We start from the raw sequence: 20,833 nt of genomic DNA, 5'->3' as shown, positions 1-20,833 counted from the left end.
GCTACACGAAGCCAATGCCAGCCAAACATCATCTGGGTCCCAACGACAATGGTAAAGAGTTCGATCAAAAGGTATATCGCTTCATGATTGGTTCCTTGCTTTATTTATGTGCATCTAGGCCAGATATCATGCTTAGTGTTTGCATGTGTGCCCGGTTCCAAGCGGCACCAAAGGAATCGCATCACTTAGCTGTGAAGCGAATTCTCAGATATTTGGCACACACCCCAACACTAGGATTATGGTATCCAAACGGCTCAGAGTTTGATCTAGTTGGATTCTCGGATGCTAATTATGCTGGTGACAAGGTGGAACGCAAGTCTACATCAGGCACATGTCATTTTCTGGGACGATCACTTGTATGTTGGTCTTAAAAGAAGCAAAATTGTGTATCTCTCTCCACTACTGAATCTGAATACATTGCTGCTGGATCTTGCTGCGCTCAGCTTCTATGGATGAAGCAAACACTCAAAGACTATGGCATTCACCTGAAGCAAGTGCCACTCTAATGCAACAACGAAAGCGCCATCAAGATTGCCAACAACCCAGTTCGGCACTCGAAGACAAAGCACATTGAAATTCATCATCACTTTCTCATAGATCATGTTGTGAAGGAAGATATTGATATCATACACGTCAACACTGAAGAGCAATTGGCAGATATCTTCACCAAGCCCTTGGATGAGAAGAGGTTTTGCATGTTACGGTGTGAGCTAAATATCTTGGAATCCTCAAATGTTCTGTGATCAGGCACACATCCTAACACTTATGCATGTTGATGACTTAGATGTGCAACACACGAAGTAAAGTATATCTTCAATAAATGAAGACTTACATTCTGAGTGTGAATACATTAACATGGAATTTTACTTCGGAGTGCCACGATAATTGTGCGCCGTGTCTGGGTCTAATACTTCCTATACGGTGGGTAACGCCACCACCAAATTCTTCTGTTGAAGTGTTTTACCCATGGCGTTACATTTGCTATGTATTCACATTTGGTTTGTCTTCATTTTCAACTTGTCTTAATGATTATCTTCACTATGTGGATATGATTGTCTTCTGGTATATACTGATTTGGTTTGGTTTCTGTCCTCTACAACATTCACTTATAGCTATGGCTTCTTGATGAATCTTTTGAACTAAGTGAATGTGATCGGACCCTAACCCCTCTATGCTTCTTTCCTAAGTCTATCTATCCAAATCATATGCATTCTATTGACACTGTCAAATGTCTTCTCTGCCTCCATGTCAGCAGAAGACACAGAGACAAACATTAATCCGTTTTCAATGCTAAATCCTTTCACCTGAAACCCGGAGAAGTGGGAATGACCACCCGACAATCCAGGCGTGCGTGGGAACGTGGAACAACCTCCGATGTGTTGCATGATAGCCACGTGTCCCTCAGATGTGAATCGCCAGGGGCACTTGTGTAATAACCCTGTGCCGTCCCTATCCCGATAAATACACGCCTCACCACAGTCATTATCCTTTCTTCCACTCTCGCACAAACCATAGCACCGCCGCTAGCCCTCGATGACGCCGGCGACGAAGCGCTTAGCTGCCGCGACCTCACCGACGCTGTCTTCACGCCGGCTGCGGACATCGTCTTCTCCGTCGTCGCCGTAGGTGTCCTCCGTCGCCAAGTTAGGGCACGGATGATCGAACTGCTTGGCCTCATCTCCCACTCCGTCTAGCAGTTCTTCATGTGGTAAATAAAACTTCCTTTTTACGGCCCCCTTTGATCCTATAGATTCATCATTTTCTACCACAAGAAGTTTCTATTCACACAAGTTGGATCTATTTCATACTGCATCTCATAATATGCCTAGTATGTTCACTTATGCTTCACAAAGAAGTTAGATTCCTCACTTGTACTTATTCATGAATTCGTACAAATCTGGAACCAACTCTCTATCTATGAGTGAATGTCTTCGCACTATGAGGTCAATGTCTTCTAAACTGATTTATCTTCAAAATCTTCTGAGAATGCATATGACCTCTTCCCCTTCCCTCGCACCTTAATGTTGTCACAGGTACATGTCCGTGGGAGAATCCCTTGGTTCTCATAGTCTGCATTCGTTTGCAGAATTCTTACAGCATCACATTAACTCTCCCGAAGCCAGTTCCTGTTTGACCAAAAAACGGAAGCCTTTGAAGCCTTTAAACGTGTTGAAGCCCTTCAGTTTAAGATTCATGGCACCAGAGAAACCTACAAGAAAGGGTGGCAGACAGCGTCGTGGCAACACCTCAAGAGATTTGCCTCCTGACCTCTATGAGCTGTACAAGATAGATCTAGAGGAGGACTACAATCAGCGAAAAACTCGAATCCAATGGATTCGAAGATATTGGGCGGAACAGTGGTTCAAGTACAGGTTCGTGACCCAGGAGTATGCTGAGAAAAATGCCATCAAATGACCATGGGGAGACATTCTATACAGAAATCTTCAACCCAAGTCCAGAGCTGAAGCCATTGAACAAGGATTCTATCCTTCCATGGTCCGTGGACCGCAGCCTGCGGATGCAGGCCCATCTTCATTACTGTGGTGCCGCGATGATAATCTGTTCAAGCGCAACCTTCAGTTTACCAGGAACTCGGCCAAAGAGAACAAGAAGTCACGAGGCTTAGACTTCAATACAGGCCCCTCTGCTCCTCATGCTGATGGCACACGTGAAGTTGAATCCAATCTTGTTGGGCCCTTCTACAACCTGGAAGGTCTCATCACTCATATCATGGTTTAAGGGACAACCGTGGATGAGCCTGCAGATGACGCTGAATCTGATGAAGCGCCTGCACCGCCGAAGCCAAAGAAACTGAAGAAGCCTAAAGCTTCAAAGCCTGCTCCTGCACCAAAAGTCTTACAGGCGAAGCCTCTGGTCACTGCACCTCCTGAACACAGTGTGTAGTCTGAAGATTTGTCACGCATCTCCAAGCCCTCGAGAGTGAAGATGCCCTTTCAACCCACCAGCCAAGAACTGACTGCTGCTGCTATTCTGTGCAATGACGCCATTGATCTGTCCAGCGATGAAGATCTTGCAGATGACGCTCTTGAGCAACTGATTAAGAGCAAAGAAGAAGCAGAAATCTTCAATGATTTGCCTCTCTTTGATGTAGCAATCCTCCACAACTTCATTGATGAGTGGTTTGAAACCCCCAATCCCAGCTTTGATGATCTGCAACTTCCAATTGGCCTCAGCGTCGCCTTCACTGGCGCCATTGCTTCTGAGCTAGCTCTAGCTCAGCGCATTTTGAACTGAAGCAAAAAATTGACTATGAGAAAGCTCAGTTCAAGAAGCACATGGCCAAGCTCAGCGTGCAAGATGTGAAAAACTTCAAGATTATGCTGCACGAGCTCAAGGAAGCCTTTCTCAAAAAACATGAAGAAGCTAAAGGGTCTCGTGAGCGCATGAAGAGTCTAGCTGACAAGTGCGTGCAAGCCTACAATGAAGCTGAGAAGTGCAAGGCTCTTGGGCGTCCTGGCATCGACCCCAGAATGGCGGCCAAGCCAAAGAAGAAGAAGCCAGCTGTGGCCGAACCCGAAGCAACAAGGCAGGAAGTACATCCCATTGTCTTCCCTGCCAGTATGACAGGTTTGAAGCCTAAGGTCCCCACAGTGGCTTCAGAACTAAGAAGACAAGGGCTGCCGAGGCTGAAGCCAGAAAGAGGAAAAATCCTGAAGCTTCTGATGCCACTCCCTCCAAGAAGAAGCGCAAAACCAAGAATGATCGGGCTGCTCCCACAGAGCCCCTTGTTGTCGAGCCCATCTCGATTGCTCGTCCTGCCTCTTTGCATCAAGAACGACGGATGATAGTTCATGAGCCTGCTTCCACAGAGGCTCCTGAAGCTGAAGACATTCCAGCAGTTGACCCCACCACTACTGAAGACATTGGTCACCATGACAATCTTGAAGATGATGAAGTCCTTCCTCAGATCGAGCACCAATTGGTATCATCGCCTGTGCTCACGCACAGCAAACTCATCAACATTGGTCGTCCTCTGACGCCAACTGCTCAGGATGCATCGTGGGTTGATCACCCACAGAGACAAGACACTCCAAGCTCTCCCTAACCGCAAGCTACCCCAACAGTGCAAAATGATGATGACTTTGAGGCCCCGCATGCTCCATCTCCACAAGCGTCGCCCGCATTACGCAGGCTTCGCAAAGGACCCCGGCCCCAAGTCACTCCCACAATGCACGTGTCTGAATCCGAAGCCAAAATGGCTGAAGATGTTCCGGCTGCATCAGTCGATGAAGAAGAAGATGAAGAAGAAGCCCCAAGAGTTACTAGAGTTGCTACACCCTCGTCTCACCAAGTTGTTGTTCTCGAGGAGAACGTGACCGACCCTCCAGCTTCTGAAGTGGAGGTTCACAACCCTGAGGCGGCCACCAACATCACTGCTGACACCAATGACATTGTCATGGTTGAAGCCAATACGGCGCCAGAAGCCAATGAGGCACCAGAAGTCAATGCTGCAACACCTGAAGTCAATGCTGCAGCACCTGAGGTCCAAGCACCTGAAGCACATGTGGCCCCTGAAGCCCATGAAGACAATGCCAATGCCCCTATCCCCCCTCCAAGACCTCACACAATGGAGCCGACATTTGATCATGGTCAGCCAGTTATGGTTCGATGGCCCATTCTGACTCCTCCGCCTGCTGCTGGTCCACAATTTGAGTACCACGTCAAGCACATGCCTCAAGTTCAAAAGCCCAAGCCAAGACTTCCACGATTCCCAGGCACTGCCACTTCACCTGGGGTCTTCAATGCAAATGGCTTCGTGGCACATAATACCTTCTTCAACAGCTCCAAGAACCCCTATACAAGACCGCACATTTCCTCAGATCGGTTCTGGAGCTATTAGCAGCGCATCTACTATTCTTGTGTCCTATACAATCAAGGGCGCATATTTCCACATATGTGCCTTGACTCTAAAGCTATAGCTGGTCTGCCCTACCTCAAAGAAGCATTGGACTGTTTCAGAGATGCTGGTCTGTTGCAGTTCGTCACTAACAAGGAGCACTGGAACGAAGAATTGCTGCTTCAATTCTATGCCACTCTTCATATTCGAGGCTACAACAGGGATCCAAAGACTTGGGTCCTTGAGTGGATGACAAGCAATGTCCATCATGAAGCTAAAGCTCTTGATATCATTGAGCTCACAGGCCTGCCCACTCCTGGTGAATACTATGAACCAGGTTGTCAACAACATCAAAATGCCTTGGAAAGCATCTTTCAGAAGCCAGAACCTAACATGAGTCAAATGTTGAGCATGATGAAGCCTCTGCCTCATGACGCTGAATACCCATCTGAGTTCTTTGTTGAAGACCTAGAGTACCTGCCTCGCACCATTTACCACATCATCAGGAAGACTCTATGGCCTGTCAAAGGACACTCATCTATAGTGTCGGGGGTTAGGTGCGACATATGCCAAAGGATGGCTTATCATGGTGGGGGCGAGTAGAACATCGCCGGTGCCTGGACACGGGATAAGGCGAAGGCATGCACGCCGGCGAATCTTACCCAGCTTCGGGGCTCTCCGTGGAGATAATACCCCTACTGCTGCTCTGTAGGGTCTCCGCATGATCACTATGGCAAAGTGTGTACACGGTTGCTCCTTGAGCTGTTTCCTGGAGGTAGGAGAAGGCAAGGCTAGCTCTCTCCTTCCTATATGATATGGTATAGTGCTAATGGATTCCAACCCTTTGCATGGGTGCCCTAGGGGGGGTTTATATAGGCCTACCCCCTAGGGGTACAATGGTAATCCGGCTGGACGTGGGCCCAGCCATCAGTCTCTCTGGCCACCGTCTTATCCGCCGACTCCTGGGGCCCGCTGACTGGTGGGCCCCGCCGACTGGCTCGGTACGGAGCCGACAGGCCGCGTCTGCCGCGGGCGGGTCTTGCCAGCTGTAGATTACTGTAGCCGTGCCTCTAATGACGCGGGCTCGGTCATGGGGTCGTGGCGACAGCTCTGCCGTCTGGCGGGCGATCACTGTGGCCACTCCCTGTCGCATCTAGTTAATGGCGCGTGGGGCCCGTGGGAGGGGTCGGCCGACTCCTGGGGGCCGACTCCCAACTGGGCCGACTGGTGGCGCTCTCGCCGTCTTCCGTACGCCCGCCGACTAGTGGGACCCGTCGTCCCTGGGTCGTACCGGCAGGCCGTCATGGGCACAGGACTCCGCCCACTGGGGCTGACGTCAGGGCCGGCATGGCAACAGTGTCGCGCCGGGCGGAGATCTCCGCGGGTACGGCGTACTATGGCCACGCCTGCCCTTGGAAAAGGGTGGGAGTGGACCTTACTGTGGCCACTCCCCGTCCCGTCCCTCTTTATGAGGGCATGGGGGTTGTTGGCGTCGCGGGCCGACTCCCCATGGTCGGCTTCTCTAGAAGTCGCCAGTCAGGAGTCGGCTCATCCTGAAGTCGTCCTCGGGACTCGGCCGCGAGTGGGCAGTCGGCTGCCTCGTAGCCGACTCTCAGAAGGCGGCTCTTCGTCCTGGGGTCTTGAGGGGTGCAGCCTGCCCCGATGTCTTGAAAGGTTCTGGGCCTGGGTTAGCCTACCCATGACCCATTACTCCGACATGCAGCGAAGCTTGAAGGAGCAATGAAGACTTTGGTTTTCTATATCTTCAATGGCATCAGCTTCAATGCTCAAGACTTCTTCATCAGGCAGTTGGCTGCATCTGGCTCTGACATCTTTGGGTTGAAATTCTATGCTCCATGGGTCATGCGTCTGATAAAGCGTCACTCAGCTTTCAACTATTAGCCGTCTGTGCGCAATCATCTTATATTCTTGTCTGAGGTTGATTTGTCAGTTGAAGCCATTTACCCAGAGCCTGCTAAGGATCCCATTTATTTTCACAATGCTGATCACCAAAGCTTCACTCAGCCCATTGAAGGGATTCCAGCCGTTTCTCGTGTTTATCCTCTGGCTGGAAACACATGTGTCCCTCGTGCTCAAACTGATGTCACTGGTAGCACCATTGCGCAAAGGCCTCAAAGACGATCTCGTGTCCTCAATGACCGAGAGCTTCTCGTCGTGCTGCATCAGAAACAGGACAAACATCACGACTAGCTTAAGCGTCAGATGCAAAGCCTCTTGGTGGATGTCAACCGCATTCGCAATCTTGCCACCAAGAAACCTGTCGGGGGTCGTGGAAGAGTTTGACCCTACTGAGTGCTGAAGCTGATCTGCACGATGATGGCTTCACCGAACGCTTTAAGTTTGACTCAACTCCTCCCAGAAATGCTCACTTGCGTCGGACTCCCTCACTTGAAGACTCTGAATACTCGTCCTCAGCTGCGACCGTAAATGCCAGAGTCATCGATGACCAAGATGATGCCACTTCACCTCCTCCACCTTCAGCGTGAATCAACACTTCACCAAGTTCGTCTGCACCACCAACCAACACCGACGACCCTGCTGCTTCACCAACTCCTCAAGGGAACGAGTATGTGCTCTATGTCTTCAAACCTTTTTGGTCTTTACTGACAAAAGGGGGAGAAGCATATGAGTTGATAGTCTTCAAGCGGGTCCATATGGGCAGTGGTTTTATATTTTGCGTAGTGTTTACAACTCTCGCTTTCTGATACATTTGGTTCTTTGAGTTGTAACACTTAAACTAGATGGTCATCTGCTACTTATTTTGCTATTCTGTGATGCGATGATAAATTCCGCATGTGCGATGATAACTTCCGCACTTAGGTCATTCTGCAGACGTCCATTTTTCATTTTGCATGTCATTATCTTCACATACTTTTCATGCATGATGAATTGTCATCATAAGTTGAAAAGGATCTCCACAAGTACAACCTGCCATGTGCATTTGCATACCAAAAGCAAATTACTTATATGCACATCTTCAGGGGGAGCCTTTGCCACTTATGAAGATAATCCCCTATCCTTTACAATTTCACATATCTTATTCCCCGTTGAAAACTTCAACTAGATTGTCATCAATCACAAAAAAAGGGGAGATTGTAAGTGCATCTAGTGCCACCCCTAGTTGGTTTTGGAGTATTGACGACAAACCTAGTTGAGGGACTAATGTGTTTGTGAGAATTGCAGGATAACACAGGTAGAAGTCCCTCATTGATTCGGTTTTCCTACCAGAGATGACCCCTAAAAATGTATGAAGACACTGAAGTCAAAGGTGGTATGTGAAGACATTCACATTAAAGACTATGACAAGAGAAGACATCGCGTGAAGACTATGGAGCGCGAAGACTTAGCAGTTTCGTCGTTCTGTGTTTTTCTTTGTTGAGTCATAGGAACCACCGCACTGTTAAGTGGGGTCCAAGTGAACCAGTCAGAATGACTGAAGTGATGCTTAACCAAAATCCTATGTCTTCGAGTGAAGACTATGAGAGCAAATATTGTCCAGAGTTGGATAAGTCAGCTTTGCTTGTAGCCCAAGTAAAGTTGTCGTGTGTGTTTGAAATCTGACCGTTAGAACATGTGTCAGTTCCTTAGTGACCGAGGGTCATTTCGGACAAATCAGGTCAGGTTGCCTAGTGGCTATAAATAGCCCACCCCCCACAACCATAAACGGTTGGCTGCTCAGAGTTAGTGTACGACTTTTGTCGTTTGAGAGCAACCCACCTCGAAGCCTTTGAGAGAGAATTCCTTGCGAGGATAAAGCCCTAACCACCCAGAGCCAAAGAGAGTTAGGCATCACTGAAGTCTTCCTGTCTGTGTGATCTGAAGACTTATTACACTTGAGAACTGTGAATCCTCCAGCCGGTTAGGCATCGCGTTCTGAGCATCCAAGAGTCATTGTGGATCGCCGGTGAACGAAGTCTGTGAAGGTTTGGAAGTCTACCTTAAAGACTTACCAGAGTGATTGGGCAAGGACTGGGTGTCCTTAGCTCAAGGGGAATAAGGTGAAGACGCGGTCTTCTGAGTTGAATCTTAGCCTCCCTAACCAGACGTATAGTTGTCACAGCAACTGGAACTGGTCCAACAAATCATTATCTTCAACGAGTCACTGGTTTCATCCTTCCCATTCCTTTACTTACTGTTGGCCCTGGTGAAGTCATTGCATGACTGCATTATCTTTTGTCTTCATTGAGTGACTGCTTGTTCTGATTGGCTTCACTATATCTTCCTACCTGATCTTTACTGCCTAGTTGCTATTAGTCATTATGCTTTCACTTCATTGAATACTTGACTCTGGTCTGCCTAGTGTAGTCTACCTTCCGCTGCATGGTAATAGGTTTATTTCTATCGTTTGTCTTCGAATCTTCCATGTTTTGAAGACTTTCATAAAAATTGCCTATTCACCCCCCCTCTAGTCGATCACTAGCACTTTCAACGCTGCGCGAGCGCCGAGCCCGGTGGACGGCCGGACGAATCCATGCCCGCAAACCTTCAGCGGCGACGGGCGGATGAAGCAGTACCTGCGTGCGGCGATGCGCCTTTGCCTGGGCTGCAGGAGAGGCTCCCCGACCACTCCATCGCTTGGGGCAGCAACCGGCGGCTGGAAAAGCCAAATCCGGCGGCCTGCGATGAAGTGCCGCAGATCTACAAAATCCGGCGGCCCGCCGACGCAGGGGGGAAGGGAGGGGAGGCCTCGTGCGCGTGGCGGCCTTCCGGCTGCTTTCGCCAGAATGTTGGGCGACGGCCGACGGCGGTGCGAGGGAGGAGTGGAGGGGTGGTTGATGGAAGAAAGTGTGGGATGAAATGTCCTCCCACCAACCGCTTCCGCTTATATGCAGGGCACCGCAGCCGCGAGGGGGAAATCCGCGTTTTCCCGGGTTGGGCTCCGGATTTTTCCGCGCCTCCTAAATTTTTTTGCGGGCCGGGACGAGATGCGGGGTCTGGTCGGGCTGGTTTTTCCGCCCCGACCCGTATTTTGGCGGTTATTTTACGGGTCGGGGCGGGATACGGGGTCTACTAGAGTTGCTCCTAGATTGAGGAAGTAGTATAAACCAGAAGTAGTGTTGAAGGCGGAGTATCTTTTTTTAGGTGGAAGGCGGAATATATATGTGGGTAGCCAAATGTATAAAATGTTGCAATGATAGTGATATGATTGAGCTAAAATACAATAGTATCGATAAAAAGGAATAAATCTACCAAAAACAGTTTATCCATTAGAATACTCCCTCCGGTCCTTTTTACTCTGCATATTAGAATTCTCTGGAGTCAAACTTCACAAAGTTTGACCGTGTTTATATTAAAAAGTATCAACATCTGTCATGCTAAAGTTATATAATATGAAACTTTAAGTCATGACACATCTAGTGATATTGATTTCAGATTATGATTGTTGGCACTTTTTTCTACAAAGTTGATCAAACTTTACGAGGCTTGACTTCAGTCAAATCTTATATGCGAACTAAAGAGGACCGGAGGGAGTACTAGAGAGGCAAGACTGGTTGGTTCCTACCGGTAAACCGCTCGCGAGCTCCCCTCCCCATTGACTAAGTACTATTCAGAAGCGGTGTTATCTTGCAAAACTTGCTCCAAAATGCGCTTGCAGGACATATCTTCAGTTGCGGTGAATTTAACCCACAATTATTAGGATGTCCTTCTTGTTCGTATTCAGCAAATTAAATATATTTTTATTTTCATGTCAAGAAAATAAATAGTTATAGGTCCACAAAATATTTCTTTACATGAAGCAATTTTTGTATATGTTTATTGATTTTGATATAACTCACCATTCGTGTTGAACGGTGGCAACTGTTTACATATGATAAAGCATTACTCCCTCTATTTATTTATCTGCATATAAAATTTGTCTAAAGTCAAACATCATAAAGTTTAACCAAATATGTAGAAAAAAATTACATTTACAATACGGAATCAATATCATTAAATGCATCATGAAATTAACTTTCATATTATATAACTCTAATATTGTAGATGTTGATATTTTTTCATTTAATTTTAGTCAAACTTTACATGGTTTAACTTTAAACAAATCTTATACGCAAAGTAAAAAGAAACGGATGAAGTGCATGCATGGCAACACATCAACTGTAAACACGCTAGCAGCTAATTGCAGAAATCAAGGACCTCGTTGGCGTGCTCCTAATCACGGAGGCACCGAGGCAGCAGCAATGAGTTAAAGTAGATCACCAAAATTACCAGAAAAAATGAAAGCTTCACGGGGTCGTACTCTCTCAGAGTCTCGAACACGTGGTCTGCCCCTGGTAAAAAGGTGGCGGCCGTAATCGGTTCGTGCTGAATTAGTCAGCAGCGGCACGTCCCCGGAACGGAGCAGCGTGTCCGCGTTCGCGCGAGGGAAGCGTATTCTGATTCCTTCCGAGGGGTGCAGCGTCCTGCAGCGGCAGGAGCAGAACAAAATAAAGAGTTAAAGCGCCAGCGCGTCCCGTTGTTTTACAGCTGCGGCCAGTGGCTTTACGCGCAAGCATCCAAATTACGCTTTTGCTCGCGCACAGATAACGTTCTTTTACTATTTTTAACGTGTGCTACGGCACTGGTTCCGTCCAAACTAGCGGAATGTGTGATGATAATGTAATGTTTTCTCTTCTGGGAGGCTGAGCTTGGAGCTGGAGTTTACCTCCCGGACAAACCGATTTAGCACGCGCGCTAGCGGTTGTGTGCTGTGCACCACCTTTTTACTTCGTCCAAGGCGTCTTCCCCACCGGTCTGCCTCCCTCGCGGCACTACACCGGCCAAACAAAATGGTATGTGGTGCCATTTTGCAGTTCTCTGTCTCCCACAAATAAAAAAAAGCATCCTCTGTTTCTATTAAAAAAAGCGTGTTGTTTCAGATAAAAGCAAAAAAATTAGTTTGGATATTGTAAGTACAAATATTTCTACAAATACTTACATTGCATATTTGAAACATAAATTTATATATGTCACCCTCGTTCCCTAATGTAATGTGGTGCATATAATTTTTTAAAACTCATACCTCACAAAGTTTGATCAAGTTTGTGAAAAAAAATATTTACATCTAGAATGCCAAACTGATTCATGATAAATGTACCTTCATATTTTATACATTTGATTTAGTATATATATATATATATATATATATATATATATATATATATATATAGTTTTTACTATAAAATTGACCAAAGTTTGACTTCTCAAAGATCTATACACATCACTCATGGAACGGAGGGTAAAATATTTGCTACGGTGTCTCCCTTCCCTTAACAGAGGTGGCCTATATCCATCGCACCACGCTATCGTTATTTCTGCGCATCTGTCTTCTTCCTCTCAACAGGTGAACAATTGGCTTAGCATTTCTTGTCATATTGCCGAGGGCCGAGGCCACCACTTCCCAACCCTCAACTGAAGCGTCCTATGTCACCTAAAGTTCAATCTAGACAAAGCCTATCAATCTAGGATGTGGGCTTAAAGAATACTAGCTTATTTTTTAAGTGGCTTTCTAAACTTCTCAATGGAGTGTGACAAAGAGCTCACCCAGAATAAATACTTGGAGTCTAAAACCGTTTCACAAGTCGAGTGAAAACCAAGTGACTCACACTTTTCGGATGCCTTAATTATGTGCGCAAAACAACATTTCTACTGTTCATGTGCTTTCCGGACAGCTCACAAGTGTGGTTTCGGGAGGACATGTCGTTAAGAACTTAACCCTCCAAAAGATCATTATATGAGCCTTTTGAACACTGTGAGAAAACAAACACTTGTAAATGTTCCGGAATGCGGTGCATATAATTTTTTGTCAAAGCTAAACTTTGTAAAGTTTGGCCAAGTTCATAGAGAAAAAATACTAATATCTATAATATCAAATAAATAGTACAATATAAAATAAAATAAAATATATTTTACAATATATCTGGTAATATTTATTTGCTAGTAGTTGTAGATATTTTCCTTTTATAAATTTATCGTTGAAACTTTATAAAGCTTGACTGTTAAAAAAACGATATGCACTAAATTTTGGAAAGAATGGAGTAATATGAAGGCTAGTGGCTACTTTGCGAACTTTCACAAATTTACAAGAAAAAATATCTATATCTACAATATCAAACATAAACACTATGAAAATATATCTTCTGATGTATCTAATGACATGTATTTTGGTATTCTATATGTTGATATTTTTCTTCAACTTTGATCAAATTTTGCAAAGTTTGACTTTCAGAAGAAAAAAAAAGGTGTGGCTAGGCTATACACCAGACAGCAGAAAAAAAAGTTTGGGTCAGTCAATTTTTTCAATCGTCGGATGCGAAATCAATGGCCCACACCTTTCCTCAACCTCCCGCAGCTAGCTACCACCGGCCTAACTGCCTCGCCTTCCCCTGAACCGCCTCCCATCGCTGGTCTTGCCGCCGCCCCTGGCATCCCTCTAGCCCCGCCCGCGTCCAGTTTTTTCTCCGACGAAGCCCCACCACCACCCCACCACCGGCCCCCACCATCGTCATCCACCACCGCCCCCACCCTAAACTCTAAGATAGATAATGGGGTAGCCCTCCGGCGAGCCCCTTTCTTCTCCTTCCTTCCCTCTGGCTCACTCCGGCGAACTCTTAAAATCGACTGACCCAAATTTGAAATTCAATCGACTAGCATTTAGCTAATGTCAAAAAAATGCATTGTATTATAGAACGTATTGCATTATAGAACGTAGAGTATGTTCCTCCCAATGCGCTACCAGTAGCTGAAAAATCTTGGATCTCCTTACACATTTCCTTTCCCCCACCTTGCAGAACCCACGTGTCCCAAAACCTCCCCGTGCTGGATTGTATAGGTTTTAGTCCGGTTTTTCATCAATTAACCGGACAATTCTCTTTCTGCTTAATTAATGAAAATGACAAGTCTTTTGCCTTGTTTAAAAAAAAACCTCCCCGTCACCCTGACAGGCTACGAGAAAGAAAGATCCACATGCTATACTATGCCAGGGTCAGCTCGTGAACTGTTCACATATCAGCCTCAGTTCGTACGCAGTTTCGTACACAGAGAAAGTCGACAGAAACCGTTCAAACACATGTGTAGCCAGCATCGCTCGAGCAAGTCAAACCAGCGAAGGGGATGTCTTCCCCAACGTCCATCTCACCCTTAATGCCCACCAAATCTCCCCCTTGGACTTCGTGCAGCGGCGCAGGTGCTTCACGCGCGGCGAGGCCGGGACGCGTCGTCGCCGCTACTCCGCCTCCGGCGTGTCGCCGTCGGGCCGGGCGCGCGACGGGCGTACGGAGCCGTGCTGTTCCGTGCAGGGCGCATGAGCCGTCGCACTTGAACACAGAGAACGGGGCCGCTCACCGGTCGGTCACTGCGGTTGGTCTGGTCTGGTCATTTTCCGTGTCGAAACTCGAAAGTTTCAGGTGAGGCTATGGTCGATCCCGTGGACCTTGGATCTTGCGTGCGCGTCTAGATGCAGGAAATTAAGGGTGTTATTAGTGCTGAGTAGTCAGAAGAAGATCCAAGTGCTCTGTCTGTACCTGTACGTGTACGATCCATTGGTCGGTGATGGGGTGGATCCAGCGTGAGACTTTGCATGCCAACATCCTGGTCAGAAGGAGATCTCAAATGATCCCTACATACTTCACTATATATGTTTGGACCTGCGTAAGGAGTACCAGGGTGCTGTAAAAAACCCTTTGTAGTAGACCATGCGTTTGTTAATTATGCAGCACTAAGAGCAAGGTTAACACTTGTCGTAAAGCCAACTGCTTGCTATATACTTGTTGTCATGTCATCTATAACCAATAATACTGAAAATATTGTTTAATAGTTAACTGCTACTCCCTTCGTTCCTAAATGTAATTATTTTTAGATATTTTAATACGGACTACATACATACGAAGTAAAATGAGTGAATCTGCACTCTAAATTGTGTCTATATACATCCGTATGTAGTCCTTATTAAAATCTCTAAACTGACTTATATTCAAAAATGAAGAGAGTAGAAAGAAGTAGTTGTTTTATTAATTCACGGTCCATCTCGCACTCTCACAATGTCTTTTGGAGTTCGTGTGATGCAGTTTACTCTTAAAATCTGCAAAGCACTTCCCTCTCTTCGCTTGCCTTCTCTCACCCCCAATACAGTGAACATATAGTATTTTAATTCTTATAACCTGATTGCATCATCTTATTATACTTGCTCTAATATGCAATACGTCTATGACTAATTCATGCCATGGTGACTGGGCCGATTCAGCATTTATTGAAACAACTCAATGTTCATGCATGCTAATCCACTTTAGAGACAACGATCGACATATATAGACATGAAACATGGAGCAGCACCATGCCTAGAAGGGAATGACCCCACGGGTATTATTTTCCCGGGCCTGCAATTAGCGCGTATGATTAGCCCCCGGCCCTGCACTTGATCGTCGTTGCAAATCCAATGATGCGATTCTAAACAGATGGGGCCAGCGCCATGCAAAAAAGCATATCTGCTAGTAGAAAAGACTGCGCGCGAGACCTTGTGCCTCCAACTTTGATTTCCCGCTGCCTCACCACCCGTCAACACTGTTGAAACTTCGGCTGAACAAAAAACTGTTGAAACTTGAAGCACCACTGGTAGGTGAGATGAGAAAGCCTGGATAGCCGTCCGATCAGCATGACGGACGGCTCTTGTTCCACTGCCCGATCATGACTACTTCGCCGGTTAACTGGTCTTATAGAATCCAGAAAAATACTTGTTCATGTGCATACAGGCAATAATGACGAACATGACATGTATATAAAGTCAAGTGCTCCCGAAGTTGCGTAGCAAACCTCCAAAACTTCACTGTTCGCCCTTCGACTGTTGACAAAAACTGTGTTACATTGCGTAAGCGTGATTACTTTTGTGTCGACATTTGGTAGTATAATTCAACTGGTACAAGGTCAATCCGAAAGCCCGGTTGGCTTGTAGTGTTAACATGCGTCATGCTGCCATCAGTTGTCCGTGTACATGTCTAGAAGAACAATACCCCCTCCGGTCCAAATTAATGGACATTATATAGAGGTTGCACCGATTAATTCGGATCGAAGGGAGTAATATAATCTATCTGTTTTTGTAGTTTTTTTTGAAACATGATACACTATTTTTTTGAAGAATAATTACAACGTGTTTTGGCGCTTGGTATATTACGAACAATGAGTATATTACGCCACCAAGAACCGACCCTGGCTCACTTGGCTGGAGTGGATGTACAGCCGCATCACAAGCTCAAGTCATACAAGTACCAGCGGATTTGGGTTTCTATTTATGCTAAAAGTGGGTTTCTATTTATGCTAAAAGGTCCGCATACCATTATTCTTTTAATAAATGGTACTTTCTGAAAGAAAAGACACAATACAAGGATACTTAGAACCATGCATATCTTTACAAAAATAAACCTCCTCCCACCCCACCCACACAAATTTCGACTTCGACATCTCTGTAGTTAAGCGGCGTCGTGGCCGGTGTAGAAGTGCATGCTCTAGCCAATGCAACCAAAAAACCGATCTGATGAAAGAGACTAGGCAACACATTATACGTCAACACTCCTCCTCACGTGTGGCTCCCTTAGGCCTAAATGTGGACCAAAAGTGGGCTGCAATTTAATTGCGCCAGCCAGGTCTTGAACTCGAGACCTCTTGGCTCTGATACCATGTAGAAGTGCATGCTCTAGCCAATGCAACCAAAAGACCGATCTGATAGAAGAGACTAGGCAGCACATTATACGTCAACAGCCGGCAATGGCCATTGTAACGGCTGTACATCACGCCGAAGGAAGTGGCCGGGGGAATCTCATGAAACTCATCAGTCAGAATCTTTTGGAAGTTGTGGAGAGGCACGAGCTCTTTAGCAATATCAAAGCTGTGTTTTTTTTACGGAGCTACGGTGGGCTTACACCGGCCTGAACCATTTTCATTATCATAATTAAGACTGAGATACAAACACAACGGCTACATAAGTGTAGCACCCAACACACACAACAAGGAATAAGGGACAACAGAGAAGAACCAGAAAACAAGCTACGACAAGCAGCCGACACCAAGAACTTAGCACCCATCACCACTAGGCTAACCGAGAAGAGCAGGAGCTAGCTTTGATGGATCAATCGAAAGGAGATACGTTGTCGAGAAGAAGAAGAGAAGAAGTCACTGTCGTGGTTCTAAGCCTGACAGTAGAATAGGGGGGGTAGGAATGTAGAGGCAAGATCCTAGCTATGGAGGGGTTGTACACGCGAGATTTACGAGTTCAGGCCCTTCTCGGAAGAAGTAACAACCCTACGTCTCGGAGCCCGGAGGCGGTCGACTGGATATATGCATGTGAATTACAAAAGGTGCGAACCCTTGTCCCAGAGGAGGGGGGGGGGTGGCTTATATAGAGTGCGCCAGGACCCCAGCTCCTCTCCGTTACACAGGGTTCAATGTTCATAAAGGAGGAGCGTTACTGGTAACGTCCAGAGTAAAGTGCTATAAATGATTATTAAAGCTATGACTTAAATCCCGACCGTTGCGGAGTGAGTGGCTTCACATCTTCTGGTGGTCGAGTGGTTGTTCGCATGGTCGAGTGTCTTCAAAGCTGTCGAGTGGAACATAACTTCATGGTCGAGTGGATGATGATCTCTCTTCGACTGCTTCTGGTTCTTTTAGAAATGTCCTTGGGGAGGGTATCTTGGACAGATCCATGACCCTACCCTAGGTACATAGCTTCGTCATTAGCCCCCAAATGGATCAGGGTTTGAGTGGGGAAGGAGTTGAGAACATTTTCGACTCATTCTTCGTGCTATGAGTATAACTTGTTCTGGAGCCATGAACTGAGAAGACAACGTCAACTTCTTCTTCAGTCGCCTTGGTCCATTCTTGGTTTTTGTCGAGTGAATTTTCACGGTAGAATTCCGAATGATAATGTAGAGGACGTTTTCAGCCTGACAAGTTGCTCTGCTCTCCGCGGATTTCGCGGGATTCGAATTTTGGGAAGCGCGCCAGACGGGCGGGGCCGTGGTAATCGGGACGGATTAGGCAAGTCTCCTCGATCTCCGTGCCACCTTTTTCGCCACGTACTGCGCGGGCGACTGTTGCGGGATTTGTTTAGATCGTCTGGGCCTACCAGTCAGCCACTCAGGGAACGACCTTATAAAAGGCACTAGATCGGATCTCTGCCCCGTGCGCTCACATTCTCTTTTCTTCTTCCTTCGACCTCTCCGCCACGCTCGCTCCTGCTCTCGTCGCCGAACCCTCGCTCGAACTCGATCAGCCGCCATGGGAAAAGAGAAGACGGTGGCGCTGGAGCGCTCGAAGAAGGCGATCACGAAGGCGAAGGGCAAGCGGACGAGCCGGGATGGATCCTCGTCGAGATCCGGCCTGCCGTCGGGCTGGATCCAGGGCGACTGGATCCGCTCGACGATCAGCCAGGACGACCTCGACGACCTGGTGGAGGGGGGACTAATCCCCCACAAATCGGCGCGGCTCCCGGGGAACGAGACCGAGCCACAGCCAAGGGAGGGTGAGTGCGTTCTCCTCTCCACCCACGTCGATCGCGGGTTTTCTCTGACTCCCCATCCTTTCTTTCGGGGCTTTTTGAACTTATTTGGGGCTCAACTCCACCACTTCACTCCAAACACCATAGTCTATATGGCTGCTTTCATGTTAATGTGTGAAAATTTCTTGGGCTGTCGACCGCACTGGAGTCTTTTCAAACACATCTTCACCTGCCGCTCCCAGTCGGTCAAAAAGGCCAATCCGAGTGATGAGAGAACACACGTGATCCAGATATGCGGGGGCCTGGGGATCTAGATGAGGAACAAGAGTACCTTCCCAGCAATGATCCTTCCCGACTCGGTCCGGGGCTGGCAGTCGACTTGGTTTTACTGTAAGGACCAGCCGACCCCGGGTCAGTCGACTGGACTTCCTCCCTTTTCTCTGGCTCGAGTGGAGAAGCCTTCCTCCCTAAAGGTGGTCCCAGAAGAGAAGGCGCTGGTCAAGGTGCTGGTCGAGCGGGTCATCCAACTCGTCCGCGATGGGGTGACTGGGATGGACCTGCTGGAGGTCTTTCTCGGTCGACGCATCCAACCGCTTCAGGCTCGTGATCATCCGATGTGGATGTATTCTGGACTCGAGGACTCCACTCGGATCCACCCGGAGGACGTCAGCGAGGACATCTTGGAGAAGTGGCTGATGGGAATCACCAGCAACAAAGACAACCCCCGGGGGTCTAGGAGGGTGATTCCATTCGACCACTCGCGCCAGCCGGAGCAGGTATGATTCTGTGTTGCCAAGTATCTTTCCGATTCACTGTGTGACACCTTGTTGATGGTCGACTGAATTTCTTTTGATCATTGTCTTTTCAGGCCCTAATGGAGTGCAGGAGCAAGACGTCGAGGAAGGAGCGAGCGGGGGCGAGAGCGGCGAGTGGCGCTCGGATGCCGAGGAGGACGAGGAGAGCGACGAATCGACTGAAGACGAAGAGGTCGACTCACCTCCTCGCAGGGAGAGGAGATCCAAACACGCTCACGACCCGGCGAGCACTCCGGACCTGGTGACTGCGCCGACTGGGCAGTCTTCGAAGCGTCCCAGGACGTCTTCCCCAGCGCCGATTGAGAAGGCTCCGAAGCAGCCCAAGGTTGTGCCGCCTCCAGCGCCAAAAGCACTGAAGGCCACCTCCTCCAAACTGCCAAAAGCTCTGCCCAGGATCAAAGTGACCATCCCTACCATTTCCGGGTAATCATCTGACTTGTTTTTTTTGTCGACTCGAGCAACAGAACGTAACCGAGTGGGTGCGGGTCTTTGCAGTGCTGCTACATCAGGAACCTCTTCTCTCCAGTACCGAGACGAGGAGATGGAAGATGCGGTCACCTCCAACCCAGGTAAAAACTCTTATGATCTTGTTCTTGACTACTCGGTCGATTGAATTCTAGTGGTTTACTTTAGAGTCGACTGATCTTCTCCGCAGCTCCGCCCAACGTCATCGACCTCCCAGATGACGATGAAGATGTGTCCCTTAGGCCCAGGAAGAATAAAAAGGCGACGGCTGGTAAGGCGTCTCAGCAGGGACCAACGACAACACCAACCGTCTATCAATCTGAAGACGCGGGCGGGGCCTCTGTAACCTTCGCTCTACCCTTGTCGAGTGAGCGCCCCACACCGTCGACTGTACCGGTGATTCATTCAGTCGTCCCATCTCATGCCTCGGAGGTCCAAGCTGCTGCACCTGGGTCGTCGGCTCTCTTCTTCACCAGCTACCCCGCTCCGGACAATCAGTCGGAAGCGGTTGCGGAAGCCATCCGATAGGCTGACGTGATGATGGAGCGGATGAAGACGGTGCATGAGAATAGCCAGGCTGCCGATGACGCCAGCGCTGCTCTCCGGGCCAATGTCCACGTAAGTAGACTTTTCGACTGCCCTTGTTCTATCAGGATATGCTACCCGAAAATTTTTCTTCTATACAATCTCCTGTTGTTTGCGTCGAATCAGTGCACCCACTGGGTGTTTTGTTGTATTTGGTAGTTGCGTTCTTCCACTCGATCTGGGCGAGTAGGATCTGAACCGTTGGGGGCACGCTAAGTGCACCCACTGGGTGTAGTCCCCGAGACCGCAGTCGACTGCTGGTAGTCGACTGGGGTCTGAGTTCTACCTTCCTTTCTTTTCTTCCACTCGACTCGGGCGGACCGGTCGAGTAGGATCTGAACCGGTGGGGGCACGCTAAGTGCACCCACTGGGTGTAGTCCCCGAGACCGCAGTCGACTGCTGGCAGTCGACTGGGGTCTAAACAGTGTTTTTTTACTCGATCCGGGCGGACCGATCAAGTGGGGTCTGAATCAGCGGGGGCACGCCAAGTGCACCCGCTGGGTGTAGGCCCCGAGACCGCAGTCGACTGGGTGCAGTCGGCTGGGGTCTAAGCGAATTTCTTTAAGTTTTATCCACTCGGAAGTGAACAACCTTTGATCTTGTCGATTGACACGTCTTTTGCCT

This window comes from Triticum dicoccoides, chromosome 5A (genome assembly GCF_002162155.2).
Source record: "Triticum dicoccoides isolate Atlit2015 ecotype Zavitan chromosome 5A, WEW_v2.0, whole genome shotgun sequence".
Lineage (NCBI taxonomy): Eukaryota > Viridiplantae > Streptophyta > Magnoliopsida > Poales > Poaceae > Triticum > Triticum dicoccoides.
Note: the sequence above shows the minus strand (reverse complement) of the source record.